We start from the raw sequence: 14,716 nt of genomic DNA on the forward strand, positions 1-14,716 counted from the left end.
GGTTTCAGAGAGGAAAAAAAAACCTTAGAAACTCAAATCAACTTCTTTGTAGATGTGGAAAGTACTTGCTCAAGGTTATATTGGAAGTAAATATTTGAGCTGAAATCTATTGTTTATCTGTGGAAATCTGGGGGAAATTTCCTTTGCATGTGAGAGAAGGGAAAATGGATTAGGGTGAGGGAATAGAATATTTTAGCAGCTTTTTAAACAGCTTTTCTTCCATATATATTCTTTTATAGGTAATTCTTGTGGGATTTGCAGTATTACTCCAGTATGCCATGTCCCTTTTTGCCTCCTCCCCTTCCCCATCCGGAAGGACTAATTAAGCTGCATGCTTCCTTTAGGGTGTCATTTCCCCCCACTCAAAGCCATTTTTAATCTTGACATCCCTCCTAGAAATTTCATCCTACTTCAGATCTCTCATTTTCTAGTTTGTCATCTCCTAATTTGTACCCTATTTATCTCTAATCTAGCTTACCTCCACTACTAGAGTAAGCTCCTTGATGAAGGTATTGTTGGTGTTTAATTTCACCTTTTTATTCTCAAGGTTGGCCCAGTGGTTGGGTTAGCATCTAGTAGGTATTTAATAAATGCTTACATGAGATCAGGATAGATATAGATTTTGTTAAGATGGTAAAGTATCTAGCATATATCTGCTTTCATCAGGATTTTTATGCAGTATATTTGCTTTCAGGATTTGCTTTCAGAAGTTCCCCAGTGTAAAATTTGATGACCTTTTGTGGGTTTTTTTGTTTGTTTTTTGGTTATTCCCCTGGCTCTTTGCCTTATGATCAGTGTCCAAACCCTATTCTTTACATCCTGACGTCCTTCAGTTCACACTCCAAAGTTAGTTGCACCATAGCTTTAATGGAAATCTTTGTGGCTCTACAGCTGCCAAAGGGGCATTGTCATTGTCTGAGAGGCAGCTCCATTTGTGGGCAAGAGTGGTTTTTCTCTGAGCCCATTCCATACACAGAATGATACTCTGTGATAAATGGTGTTGTCAACGAACAGCTAAACTATTTTCCCCCAGTTCACAACTATGGATTTACTCACTGACCAGGTGAGGCTGAAAAGTTCAAGTGTTTATAAATGACATACATTCCACAAATTTGGGCTTTCATTATATTCTCTTGCAAAATCAATTGTGGTTCATTAAGCTATGTATTTGAAGAATTAAAACCCTTCTATAACTTTCAGTTAGGACCAGGGATAGAGATCAAATGACAAATTCCCCCAATGGACTATAATTTTGATGTTGAAAATGCAATTAGCTGTACAATGTATATCTAGTGCAACATGAATGATATAAACCATAAAGGGAAATTTATTTTAATTTAGACCTTTATTACCATCTCTATCCTGTTAAACAATTGAGTCTAGTCTTTTTTTCCTTCTAGTCCATTCACCATATAAGTATGGAAGTAATCTTCCAAAAGTACAGGTCTGACTATAATACTCCCTTCTTCAAATATTTGTAGTGGTTCCCTATTTCCCTTGAGGACAAGATGCAAACTCTCCTGTTTAATATTTAAAAGCTGAGCTATGTGGTCCTGGCAGATCCTTCCATATTTGGTTCACGCTATTTCCTTTTATACATGCTAAACTGGATTGTTGACTATTGCCCAAATTTGTTATTTGATCTCCGTCCTTGGTCCTACCTGTTTTTGTATAAGCCCTCACCTGTGCTGGGACTTCAAGGTTCAACTTGGGTGCCGCATTTTGGGAAAGGGGCTTATCCCTCTGAGTTAGTACTCTTGTAGAATTATTTTGTTCTTAATTCAGTAAGTATAGCTCCTCTATTTCAAGACAGTAAGCCTCATAAGGGCAAAGATATGGAGTTTTTCATTTTTCCCTTTTATGGTCAGCACCTAAAGAATGCCTTGCATATAGAGGGCATTTAGTAAATACGTGTTGAATGAATTATAATTGTAGGCCAAAGGCATTTCAAAAAGATGGCATTAAAATGTGATAAATTTGTGGAAAATAAAGTTGAATTTAAATGGGAGATGCTCTAATCACTGTGCCACCTAGCTCCCCGAGACAAAATTTTAACTGTGTGTAAGGACAGAGGGAGGCAAAAGCTGTCATGGAGCATACCATGCCCAGGATATAGTCCTCCATCATTTTTCAGGCTGAGGTGAAAAAAAATGGTTCTTTTTCATTTGGTATTTGAGGATTTTAATATGGTGTCTGTGGAGAACTAATTGTAATTTTGGAATGGAACAGTCAGAAGAGCCAGGTTTTAGTCCTTGTTCTGTTATGGATTAGCTAGACTTCAGTTGTGGGTATGTTGTCCTACTTTTTCCTTTTTTAAAAAAAACATATTTGGGATTGTTACCTAATTTGGAGTTGGAACTCCCTAGTTTCTGCTATGAATTAGTTATATGACCCAAGTAAATGGGTCTTAGTTTCTTCATCTGTAAAATATAATGATCAGATCAGACTTCTGTTTTCTAAAAGGTTATCCCTGAAACAGGTATTTGTGGAGACTGGCAATGAGGTCATAGATTATAAACATTTGAAAGCAACCTAACCCTGATTTTGAGATACTGCTTAAAATTGGTTGGAAAGGTTCTTTATTAGGATTTTTGATTTTAAGTTTTTGGGAACCATGATCTTTACTGGGCCCGGGACAAATAAAATAAGAGGGATGCGATCCAAGTAGTAAAGGAATAATGTATGATGATTGAGGGCTGAGTGCCTGAGCTTCCCAAAAACTCTGTTTATTCTCTGTTCATCATCAGAAGACTTCTTAAAGGCTTACTATATGCTGTGACTCTAGGATGGTTCTAAAACCATCCCTTCATATGTAAGTGACAAATAAGTGATACCCAGAAGGATCAAAAAAGAGGAGAGATGGGAGCACTCAGGCATTCACTGAGTATGTAGCACAGATGGTCCTTCAAGAAAGGAGGAAAGAAAAGAAGTAGGGTTGGTAATGATTTTGGGGTCTCTTTAAAATACATGAAGTTTCTGAGGTGCTACAAAAGCGCCTGAGAAAAGTTGATTTAAAAACAAACATCTCCCTTTACAGGAAGGAATCATAAGATTCACTTATCTATTGGAATGGAGTTTAAAAATTCTTAAGTCTTAGGATTATTTGTGTTTTTAGACTACTCTAATAGTATTTTACCTCTCGTTTTGCTTATAAACAATAGTGCCAAAAGAGCACAAAACAGCAGAAAAGCAAATCTTGACTTGGCAAAACATCCATCTCTTGCCTGGCAACATGGCGAAGTTTAGCTTTTCCTCAGTGCTTAGTGGAAAGACTAAAGAAAGATGGGAGGGAATGCTGGCTAACCAGTCTCTTCAACTCTCCCCTCACACCTTTGCTTTATGCTCTTGTTTTCCTCTTGTGGTAAAGAGATGTTAATTAAAACAAAACAAAACAAAACCAAAAACAAAAAACCTAGTGCATCAGACAGAAATGTAAGGCAGAAGATGAGAATGTTTTTTACTTACCCATGAATAAGGGCAGGCAGGACAGTAGGCTTTGTCAGCAGTAAAATTTGAGCCTTATGTTAAGTAAACCAAGAGAAGATAGAGTAATAGTAGAGACCCCAGAATTAAGGCAAGTGGACTCTCAAAAGAGGAGGAATTGTGTTATAATATATCTCAAATTTTTGCCAAAAGAGGATATGGGAAGAGGTCTTTGATTCTAGGAATAGTAAGTAAGTGGAAGCAAGACATTTTCATCATGTAGCAAGCACTTTGGTTGCTTGTATATTCTCAGTTTCAGGAGGAAAACATCAGAATCCAAGGTGAGGAGGAAGGAGCTGTAGCAATAATAATAGCCCTGCAATGCTCTTTGAGGACTTGCCAGCCTACATGATTCAGGGTATAAGCTGGTTGACAGCAGGGGTCAGGAAACAACTTGAATTTGTTTGGCCTCCCATCTAGCTTTTGGGAGATGGACCTCATTGTGGGCTGGCTAAATGCCAGCACCCTGTTCATATCCGATGTTGGAACAAATTAAAGCACTTGCAAGTCATTGAACATTTAACAAAGAGATTTACCTTGTTCTAACTGCACAGATATGCAACAAAGATGCAGTGACATTTGGTTTCTCTGGATGTGGCCTTCCTTGTTTCATTATGGACTACTGTGGCATTTAGAAATTCAAGTTAAAGGAGCTCTGGTCATGGCTTTTTATGTCCTTAAATGACTAGGAAGCTGCCCCTAAAGAGAGGGGAAAGTTAAGTCCCATAGTTAACTTCAGGAAAGTTTTCAGGGGGAAAACCTGGTCAGATCACAGAAGAAAGTCTTCTTCCTGAAATGGCAACTGCTTGTCCACTAATTACAGGAAGTTGCTCAGTTTAAATGGTCTGGTTTGATCTACAATGCCCATTCTGATGAGTCAATAAACATTTATTAAGTGCCTTCTATATGCCAGTTACTGTACTAAGTACAGGGATACAAAGAAAAACAATCCCTCATCTCAAGGAACTCACATTTTAATGGAGAAGACTACATAAAATAACTGTACATACAAGATATGTACAGGGTAAATTGAAGATAACTTCGGAGGAAAGGAACTTTCATTTAATGTTAATTGGATGAGCCTTCTTGCAGAAGGTATAATTTTAGCTGAGGTTTGAAGGAAGCCAGGAGGCACAGAGCAGAAAGGAGAGAATTCCAAGTATGGAGGGACAGCCAATGAAAAGGTAAGGTTTAGGACACAGAAGATTTGGTGTGAGGAACAGTAAAAAAGCCAGTGTCATATGGCTGTATGGATGTGTAGGGAAGTAAAGTATAAGAATACTGGAAAGTTAGGGAAGATTTTAAAAGCCTTTAAAAGAGAATTTAGTTTTGGTGTTAACAAGGAACCTTTGTGGGGTTGCCATTGGAGCTAGGTGTAATGAATTGCAAATTCACTAAGTCAGGAGTGTGACTTACACTAATATGCCGATTGCATTATTAGAAATATCATGTCAAGATACTGACACTGCAGATGTGCTTTGAGTAAGGCAGATTAACAGCTAGATTGGCTTCAGTTTTAAGTGTTATATTTTTAACTTCCACTGTTATATTTTTCTTCCACTCTCCCTCCACCCAAATTCTTCCAGATTTCCAGATTTCCCTATTACTGTCAAAGACTCTATCATCCTTCTAGTTACGCAGGCTTAAATCTTAACACTTCCCTTCTTCCCTCTCCTCATACCAATCTGTTGACAAGTTTTGCTGATTTTACCTTTAAAGCATCTCTTGTATATGACCCATTTTCTGTGATGCTGCCATCACTTTTGTGTTGACCCTCATCATCACATACCTAGACTTCTGTAATAACTTTGTTTGATCTCCTTGCCTCAAGGTCTCTCCATTCCTTCATTAGCTATCAAATTGATCTTCTTAAAGCACAGTCTTATCATGTAATTCTTGTCCTCCAATTCAACACACTTCACAGTTTACAATCACTATGTAATTAGCAATAAAAATAATCCACAGAAATTCAGAGGCCATTGGAATTTCAATCCTAGTTGGTTAGCATCAGTGAAGCATCTCAGCCAAGTTTCTTCTCTAAAGTGATTATGTTAACATATTAATACTTAGAGATTTGTAGGATGTAATCAGGTAAAGTATTTTGAATATTCCAGATGAAAGAGTGGATATGAGACACTGCTATATAACTTGGCCACATTTCACCTTTGGTGAATTTCACTAATTATCTTGGAGATCATCCATGCATATGCTCTCTAGCTCACTCTCTCCTTCCCTTCTCCCCCACTTCCCCTCCATTTACATTTGTTCAGAAAACTTGTATGTTGTTGAGCTCAGGCAAATGATGCATAGATATTTTGATTTGAGGACAGAAACTTGAAAATACAATTATAAATTATTTTTCTTAGGACAAAGTGTACTATGGGGTAAGGCAACCTTGGGAAGCCAGGTGAGAAATTCTTTAGTGATTCCATGTAGGGAGAATTCTGAATTAGCGTTATAGCCAGCCACCTGCTAAGGTTTAGGAAAAGGTCAGGCATTCTTCCTAAAGTTAGTCCTAATGTTTAATGAACCTCTTTGTGCTATAGCTTCTGTTTTTTTTTTTCTCTTTTTTAATGGGTTTTGCTGTTACTTGTATTATTTGATGAGCATTGTCTTCTCTTGGTCACAGTTCTACTAAAAGCTCCTAGATCCACGTGTCCCACATACAACACAGGCTACTCAGCCAGAGGCTTACTATGTCAAGCTTTCCTTCTGCCAAGAGGCACCAGGAGGGACCATCTGCTCTAGCCTTGGTAGAGAAGTGGGAAAATTGGGGTGTCTGTGAGCACTGCGAGTTGTGCTATTTCAATGCAGTTTAGATTTTGGTGCCCATTATTTTTAATGTTCTCTTCTATTTTAAAAAATATTTTTTAAAAAAGTTCTGTTCTTTTTCTCATTGACAAACTGTGCATACTAAGGGTTTTATCTATTTTAAAAACTGTATCTCTACTTAAATATAACCTTTTTAAAAATACACATAGACCTGTACCAAAACCCAAACATATTTTAAAGTTGGTCAGATGTTGAAAGTGCCTCCTATATTTGGTCTTCTTAGCGGTTTTTTTTTTGTTTTTTTTTTTTTACAAAGAACCTTTTAAAAAAAAGAATAGTCAATGTTCATAGACAATATCTTATATTGACATTTTCTAGACATGAGTTGGGGTAAAAGAATCTTTGCCATTTGTACTGCCTGATGGCTACTCCTAAATGTTTGCTTGTTTTTTTTTTTTTTTTTTTTGAAAGGTATGCCTCAATTTCTAAATGCATTTTATGAGACCCTTTGACTTCTACTTTTTTCTAGTATTGAGATTAGAAATTCTCATTTAAGATAAGGTTTAGGAGCAGGAATTTTATTCTACTTGCATTTTAACCCATTATTCTTGTCTCTTTCTTTTGGTATGCTAGTGATGGTATAATTGGGGACAGACACTTCGCAGAGGTCAGGGAAAGGCCAGGAAGACTGCTGATTTTTTCTAATAGCTTTTTATTTACAAGATATATGCATGGGTAATTTTTCAGCATTGACAATTGCAAAACATTTTGTTCCAACTTTTCCCCTCCTTTGCCCTACCTCTTCCCCCAGATGGCAAGTTGACCAATACATGTTAAATATGTTAAAGTATAAGTTAAATACAATATATGTATACGTGTCCAAACAGTTATTTTGCTGTACAAAAAGAATTGGACTTTGAAACAGTATACAATTAGCCTGTGAAGGAAATCAAAAATGCAAGTGGACAAAAATAGAGAGATTGGAAATTCTATGTAGTGGTTCATACTCATCTCCCGGGTTCTTTCACTGGGTAAAGCTGATTCAGTTCATTACTGCTCTATTGGAACTGATTTGGTTCATCTCATTGCTGAAGAGGACCACGTCCATCAGAATTGTTTATCATATAGTATTGTTGTTGAAGTACTTGGTCCTGCTCGTTTCACTCAGCATCAGTTCACGTAAGTCTCTCCAGGTCTTTCTGAAATTATCCTGCTGGCCATTTCTTACAGAACAATAACATTCCATAATATTCATATACCACAATTTATTCAGCCAATCTCCAATTGATGGAGATCAGTCCACTCAATTTCCAGTTTGGCCACTACAGAGGGCTGCCACAAACATTCTTGCATATACAGGTCCCTTTCCTTCTTTAAAATCTCTTTGGGATATAAGCCTAGTAGTAACACTGCTGGATCAAAGGGTATGCACAGTTTGATAACTTTTTGAACATAGTTTCAAATCACTCTACAGAATGGCTGAATGTATTCACAATTCCATCAACAATGTATCAGTGTCCCAGTTTTCCCACATCCCTTCAACATTCCGCATTATCTTTCCCTGTCATTCTAGCCAATCTGACAGATGTGTAATGGTATCTCAGAGTGTAATGGTATCTCAGAGTTGTCTTAATTTGCATTTCTCTGATTAATAATGACTTGGAGCATCTTTTCATATGGCAAAAATAGTTTCAATTTCTTCATCTGAGAACTGTCTGTTCATATCCTTTGACCATTTATCAGTTGGAGAATGGCTTGATTTTTTTTTTATAAATTAGAGTCAATTTTCTATATATTTTGGAAATGAGGCCTTTCTCAGAACTTTGACTGTAAAAACGTTTTCCCAGTTTATTGCTTCCCTTCTAATCTTGTCTGCATTAGTTTTGTTTGTACAAAAACTTTTCCTTTTTATTTTATTTTAATAGCTTTTTATTTACAAATTATATGCATGGGTAATTTTACAGCATTGACAATTGTCAAACCTTTTGTTCCAATTTTTTCCCTCCTTTCCCCCACCCCCTCCCCTAGATGGCAGGATGACCAATACATGTTAAATATATTAGAGTATAAATTAAATACAAAATAAATATACACGTCCAAACCATTATTTTGCTGTACAAAAAGAATTGGACTCTGAAATGTTGTACAATTAGCCTGTGAAGGAAATCAAAAATGCAAGCGGGCAAAAATATAGGGATTGGAAATTCGATGTAATGGTTCTTAGTCATCTCCCAGAGTTCTTTCTCTGGGTATAGCTGGTTCAGTTCATTACTGCTCCATTAGAACTGATTTGGTTCATCTTATTGCTGAAGATGGCCACCTCCATCAGAATTGATAATCATATAGTATTGTTGTTGAAGTATATAATGATCTCCTGGTCCTGGTCATTTCATTCAGCATCAGTTCATGTAAGTCTCTCTAGGCCTTTCTGAAATCATCCTGTTGGTCGTTTCTTACCAAACAGTAATATTCCTTATTATTCATGTACCACAATTTATTCAGCCATTCTCCAATTAATGGGCATCTATTCAGTTTCCAGTTTCTGGCCATTACAAAGAGGGCTGCCACAAACATTCTTGCATGTACAGGTCCCTTTCCCTTCTTTAAGATCTCTTTGGGACATAAGCCCCGTAGTAACACTGCTGGGTCAAAGGGTATGCACAGTTTGATAACTTTTTGAGTTCCAAATTGCTCTTCAGAATGACTGGATATATTCACAATTCCACCAACAATGGATCAGTATCCCTGTTTTCCCACATCCCCTCCAACATTCCTCATTATTTTTCCTTGTCATTCAAGTCAGTCTGACAGGTGTGTTGTGGTATCTCAGAGTTGTCTTAATTTGCATTTCTCTGATTAATAATGACTTGGAGCATATTTTCATATGGCTAGATATAGTTTCAATTTCTTCATCTGAGAATTGTCTGTTCATATCCTTTGACCATTTATCAATTGGAGAATGGCTTGATTTCTTATAAATTAGAGTCAATTCTCTATATATTTTGGAAATGAGGCCTTTATCAGAACTTTTGACTACAAAAATGTCTTCCCAATTTATTGCTTCCCTTCTAAATCTGTCTGCATTAGTTTTGTTTGTACAAAAACTTTTCAATTTGATACAATCAAAATTTTCTATTTTGTGATCAATAATGATCTCTAGTTCTTCTTTGGGAAGACTGCTGATTTAAAGCTCTGGAAGAATATGTCTCTCCTGGACCCATTATGTTCAATTTGTCTCTAATTCATGTTTCTTCTCTTTTTCTAATCAGGTATTTCAACTTTTGGGGTAAAAATTGCTTTTTCTCATCTCCTTTAACAAGTTGAATTTTTCATAAGATTTAAAACTGGAAAGGACACTGTCTAAATTGAAAGAGTGAACCTAATGCAACCTATTTCTGTACAAAAATTCTCTCCAAAATCCGAGACAAGTGGTTATTCAGCTTTTGTTTTCAGCCCTCCAAAGAAACCATAGTCATTACTTTCCAGTGAAGCCCATTCCACTTCTTCCTAACTCTCATTGTTTAGGAAGAAAACACAAAGAAGAAAATAGAGGCTTCATTTTAATTAGGAAAAACGAAGCCCGTGTTTTGTTTTTTTTTTTTTTTTCTTTGTGACTTTCACACATTTCTTCTGCCTTTTAGGATTAAGTGGGAATCAAATATCCCATGAGGTCTCTTCCCTATTCATGCAGCCCTTGCCAGGATCATGTTTTAGAATCATAAATCTAGGGGTCAGAAGAGATTTAGAGGTCATCTCTCATTTTATCAGTGAGGGAAACTAAATCTTGGAGAGCGATGACTTCCCTAAGATTTTGTAGGAAATGAGAGTTGGGATTTTAACCTGATTCCTCTTTATTCTTTCCTTTCCTGTTCCTTTTTCAATCCCTTGCTGTTCCCCTCTATCCCACTACTCTTTTTCTATGTCAGACATTCCCAGCTTCTTTGAGGAGTCCTTATGTCTCCATCCTGGTTCTCCTCATCTGGATGCTGTTTAAGATCTTTATGAAATTTGACACTGTAGATGTAGCCTTGAGCTGAGCACTTTATATTGTGCTATAATTTTCCCACACATGTGTACAATGGCTTTCTTAATGAGAGCTGAGATAAGTCTCTCTCTTTTTTTTTTTTTTTCCATTTCTCTCTTTTTATTCTCTACTGGGTCAAATTCATATTTTTTTTTATTTAATAGCAATAGCCTTTTATTTACAGGATATATACATGGGTAACTTTACAGCATTAACAATTGCCAAACCTCTTGTTCCAATTTTTCACCTCTTCCCCCCCCCACCCCCTCCCCTAAATGGCAGGATGACCAGTAGATGTTAAATATATTAAAATATAAATTAGATACACAATAAGTATACATGACCAAAACGTTATTTTGCTGTACAAAAAGAATCAGACTCTGAAATATTGTACAATTAGCTTGTGAAGGAAATCAAAAATGCAGGTGTGCATAAATATAGGGATTGGGAATTCAATGTAATGGTTTTTAGTCATGAGATAAGTCTCTTAATGAAACTCAAATTACTCTTTTTTTAAAAAAAAAGAAAAAAAATTTTAATATTATAAACTATTATGTCATCAAGCTTAAAGTTTACTAAGACCCTCAGTTCTTCTAGATCATTGATAAAAATGTAAAATAGCACAGACATCCGGGAGAGGTTTTCCACTCCAGGACCAATATTTTATTTTATTTTTTGCTGCTAAATAGCTTGGGACATAGAAGGCATTTTCCCCCTGGTCATTTATGACTAGCAAATATGCATGCAACATGAGTTAGTTTGGGGATATCTTGGTACTTCTAACTTCCTTATACCGTGATAATGCATGACATTGATGCCAGGGTTTTTGGTTGTATGAAGATTTTTACATCCTGTTATCTCTTTTCATCCTCATAATCTTCCTTGTGGGGGGGCAGAGTACAAAGTAGGTACATTCCTTTCCATCTTTTAGATATGAAAGCGAGTCTCAGGAGGATTTTGGTGACTCATTTCTGGGGTGCTTGGAGCTTTCCAAAATATTTTCTTTATATAACCATGTGAGGTAATTGTTCTTATAGATAAGGAAAACGAGATACTGAGTTTAAGTTAGTAAATTATACAGGGTCACACAACTAGGAAGTACTATGGCCAGCATTCCAACTATGGTCTTCTGATTTGAAGGCTGGGTTTTTTTCTTATCAGATCTGGCTGGCTAGTTAGGATTCTAAGGAAAGAATATTTGTACAGTGCCCAAAATACAATAGGTGGTTAATAAATGCTTGTTCCTTTTATCTTTCTTTTTTTCTCTTCCTATTTTTTTCAATTTCTCTTTTCCTACTGATTATTACATATTATAATGACTTTTAAAATTTTACCTTGAGCTTTCTTTCCTGAATATTTGTTCTTTTGATCCTTTTGTGAGAAAGACATTGGTTTAATTTGGTGTAGATGTGGGTGTGGGCATGTGTCTGTATAAAAAGATAGTATGTGTATTAGCAGGTGTATTTTAGATTATCTTATTGGTTTGACAACATTAAGTTCTCCATACTCAGGTTATGAAAGGATGATCATTTTCATAATCTTTATCAGCAATACCCCTTTAGGAGAGGAAAAAGATGTTGCCACTTTTCATCAGCTTTGTACAAAGGTATAAGCAGTCTCACAGAGTAGAAAAGGTGCTGGACCCAAAGATCAGAGGTTTAATTTGAATCAGACAGAGCTTTAATATTTACCAGCTTTGTGACCATGGGCATGTCATTTGGCCCTGAGGCTCAGTTTCTTCATTTGTAAAAAAGGGGATTCTATTTACTTTATGGAGTTTTCATAGGAAGACATTTTATAATTGCTTAAAATGCTTTATAAAATGTTTTTATTGTTTTAGAGAAAATTGAAAAATTTTCTCTTTTCCTTCCTCTTAAATATAAATATACACATGTATGTGTGTGTATATGTATATATATATACTTTTGTAGTCTATATAGTCTATCTTTTGCAAGACAAACATGCAACATGTAAAAGAAAGGGGCATTGTTTTCTGTTTTCATGAAGTATCATTCTGTACTAATCAGTAAGCATTTACTAATTAATTAGCATTTATCAAGCATCATAGGGTCGCTCAGCCACTATTATGTCTAAATTTTCCAAAGCTGTTCCTACTAGATATAGTCCTTGTTGGAATTCTCCATTATCTCCTATAGCAAATGCATGTAGTTTACACATGTGAGAGGCTTACAGAAGCAAACAGTTCTTATTTCACTCCTTGGCAAAATATATTGGACTAGGAACCTGTTCATGTAGTTTGAGGCCAGCTTTGCCCCTAACTGTGTGATCTTGGCCAAGCAAATCGCTTAATTCTTCTGATCCTATTTCCTCATTTATAAAATGAGAATGTTAGTGTTTGTACTGCTCAGCTGACAAGACAGTTCCTAGAAGGGTGCTTTGTAAACTGTTAAAATGCTATATAAATGTAATCTATTGTTAATCTGAAATCAAAACGGCTTGTTAACCACCTTGTGTCATTACAGATTTTCTGAAAAAGATGGGTTTTTCCCCAAAACATATATAGCAAATCCCACTTTTACACCACTTTTTTTGTTCAAGCATTTGATCCCATCTAATGAAGACCTTTTTTTTTTTTAACCCTTTTCCTTTTATTAGCTTAGCTACACCTATCTCTATCTAGAAAGCTTGGGTGAAAGAGAATTCCTAAAGTTAGGATCTTCTCTTTCTAACATCTACTTATAGATACAGAAAGGAAATCATTGAGTTTAAAATTGAGAAACTCAGTAGATGAAGTTATAGAAAAGCTGAGATAAGGACAGTGCCATTATTTGATTGCTAGGGACAATAGAGATGAATTCTCAAGACTCTTGTTCTATTAGTTGACTAGAGTAAGTATCCTCAAGTACTTCAGATCTAAAGATGTGAGTTGCTTCCTGCAGCAATATATGCTAGGAATGTCTATGTCTTTATGTAATATGTGCCTTAATGTCTACTTTACTCTTATAGGCTTTTGGAGACCTTGCCATTCTTTTCTTATCTTTTCTATATTAACTACTTTGTACTTTATCTTATTTTAGGCTTGTTTTAAGCAGTCATTTTTGGCCCTTGGTATACTAAGGAGAGACAGTTTCTCAGAATCAGGTATTGAAAGTTGTCAGACTGTGCCATAGGTTATGGGATTAGTTTTTCAAGGAGGTAGTTTATATCGAAGTTTTTTCAGGTTCTTGGTTCATCTAGCAGAAGTTGGAGAAAGGATTAATAAATAAATTAATTTTTATGTCCTACCAAATTAAAAAAAAGTTTTTATGCAACTGTACATTTCAGCTGGGATGATATTTAGATTATCTTTTAACTACCCACCCAATCTTCCATTGTCCTGAAGTTTTCATTTTACTAGTCAGTGTCTGATGAGTAGCAGTGGGCATGATTATGAAAAAAAAAGGATATTATGGTCACATGCTTATATTTCATTCTTTGGTAGCATTCCCTTTTGCTTTAGAATAATTACTATTATGGGGCTTTAAAATTTATAAAGATCATAGTTTCACAACAGTCCTCTAAGATTTGTAGTGCAAGTATTGTCATTTCCATTTTCCAGATGGAAAACTGAGGCACAAAGTGATTAATTGACTTGCCTATGGCCACATAATAAATATCAGAGCTAAAAAGATTGTGAAATTAGGTCTCCTAATTAGGATATTTCCATATACATTGTTGTCTCAGACTTTGAGGCTAATTGTCCTCTTCATTTAGATTTTAGGAAAGAGCATCCATTCATATTTCAAATCTCCACAATATAACTGAATCCCAGAGATATTAATTAAATGATTTTCCATGGATGAAAATCACTTTTGGTCAGGACAAGGTAAAATCTTTGATATGTAAGATAAATGAAATTGGAAGGAAAAACCTAGTTTCTTTTGATGAATTCAAGTCATCAGAATTAGATTAACCCCAATCTCAGCTTCTGAAAGAATTGATAAATAGTATTTGTTGTTCACTGTCAGTGATTTTTCTATTTTCTCCTCCATTAGTTTTGAACTTTTTGATCAGGGATTGTTTTTTTCTTCCTTTATATAACCTTTCCTTTGTATAAACTGACACATGGTACATGTTCAATAAATGCTTGTTGACTTAAAGTACTTAAAGACTGTTTAAAGTGTCTGTTCAAAAAAAAAAAAAAGGAATTGTAGCATGCAGATTATAGACTTGTGAACTTGACTTTGATTCTTGGAAAAGTTGTAGAACATTTTGAAAGGAATGGTTAATACTTTTCTAGAAAAGGAAGCAGGGCTCAATTATAAAGAACCAGCATGACTTCAAGAATAGATGCCACAGCTGACTTTGTTGACCCATTTCCTAAAGTGGTAATGAGAGAAGTGATAGTTTTAGTTTATCTAGATTTATTTTTTGAGGGGGGAGAACACTGATAATCTCTTATGTTGTATTTATAGAAAAAATAGAGGGAGATTGTCA

General features: G+C 35.5%; 1 protein-coding gene across 1 annotated transcript in view; it reads left to right on the forward strand.

Annotated features, from left to right (window-relative positions):
• Positions 1-14,716, forward strand: part of UCK2 (uridine-cytidine kinase 2) — an 82,459-nt gene that overhangs the window by 14,384 nt on the left and 53,359 nt on the right. The window lies entirely within an intron of this gene.

The sequence above is a fragment of the Sarcophilus harrisii genome, chromosome 4 (genome assembly GCF_902635505.1).
Source record: "Sarcophilus harrisii chromosome 4, mSarHar1.11, whole genome shotgun sequence".
In the NCBI taxonomy this organism is placed as follows: Eukaryota; Metazoa; Chordata; class Mammalia; order Dasyuromorphia; family Dasyuridae; genus Sarcophilus; species Sarcophilus harrisii.